Consider the following 1,333-nt stretch of genomic DNA (forward strand, 5'->3'; position numbering starts at 1 on the left):
ATATTAGCCCTTGTGGCCAATAAAACGAATTAATTATTATTATTATTATTATTATTATTATTTGACCTCATGACAAGCAGAAATTAGTGCATCATAGGTACACACACACACACACACTTTCTCCCTCCCTCTCTCTCCCCCCCTCTCTCTCCCCCCTCCCTCTCTCTCATTGTTACAATGATATATTGTTTTCAATGTATTTGGCCGCTTTTGCTTACGAAATCCTGTTCTTTTTCGTGTATTATGTTGTATGCCACTCCATAAACAATCTAGGTATGGTGAGGTGGCGGGGGGGGGAGCACAAGCTAGACTCCCCCTCCTCCTATTCCCCACTGCCTCTGCTACACCAGGACCACCTCCTAAATTAGTCACAACAGACAATGACTGCCTCCACCATCCCACCCAGTCTTCTAAAACAATAGCTCCCCCCCCCCCCCCACACACAATCCTGCTGCACCACCACCACCACCCGAATAACAGGTGTGAACAGCTAGTGACCATCATCACCCCAGTGATCTGGTGTCAACAGCAACCACCACCACCAACAACAACAACAGCAACAACAACCCTAACTCAGGAAGTGGTGTCAACAATTAATACAAGTGTTGATAGTTTCACCCCCACCCCACCCCACCCTACTTCATACTGCAAAACATGATCTTTATAATTACAATTCACACGTATCTATTTCCATAAATGTTCATATACATACATACATATCTATATGCAAACATACACACATATGTCTATATATACAAACATCAGTATCATCGTTTAACGTCTGTGTGTGCGTGTATATATATATATATATATATATATATATATATACACACACATGTTATATACATATACATATATTTGCACGTGTGTCCTGCCATTTTTATAGGACAGCTTCAGCCACAGCCGTAGGGATGATGACAAAGATCTTACTATAAGTAAGCTTTGCACTGAAGACTCACCAGAAGCACAAAAATGACTGTGGTGACTAATGCAGAAGACTGATTCGCTCTCTCTTTCTATCCCTCTCTCTTTCTCTCTCTCTCTCTCTCTCTCTACCTTTTATAGAACAGATAAACTTACTACCTGAAGTGAACAGAAATGAAATTATACAGAACTCATGAAAGAATCAGTTAATTATGATTTTATTCAACATATTCCCCTCCTCTCAGATTCACACACTCATTGCAGCAGCTCTTTAGTTTTTCTAAGCCCTATAAAAGAAGTTGGAAGTTTGGGCCTCCAGCCAGGCCTTTCACGATACCCTTAAAGCCAGAAACTTTTCAGTGCCCTCTTGTATATATCTTGAGAGAGAGGGAGAACAATATATACATAT

General features: G+C 40.7%; 1 long non-coding RNA gene across 1 annotated transcript in view; it reads left to right on the plus strand.

Annotated features, from left to right (window-relative positions):
- The first annotated feature begins 732 nt into the window (after positions 1-732).
- LOC128250763 (uncharacterized) overlaps positions 733-1,333 on the plus strand; it is a 7,437-nt gene continuing 6,836 nt past the window's right edge. The window contains exon 1 of the long non-coding RNA XR_008266746.2: positions 733-1,333. This exon is cut by the window's right edge and continues 519 nt beyond it. This is a non-coding gene — a long non-coding RNA (uncharacterized LOC128250763).

The sequence above is a fragment of the Octopus bimaculoides genome, chromosome 24 (genome assembly GCF_046866305.1).
Source record: "Octopus bimaculoides isolate indiv1 chromosome 24, ASM4686630v1, whole genome shotgun sequence".
NCBI classification, from domain to species: domain Eukaryota; kingdom Metazoa; phylum Mollusca; class Cephalopoda; order Octopoda; family Octopodidae; genus Octopus; species Octopus bimaculoides.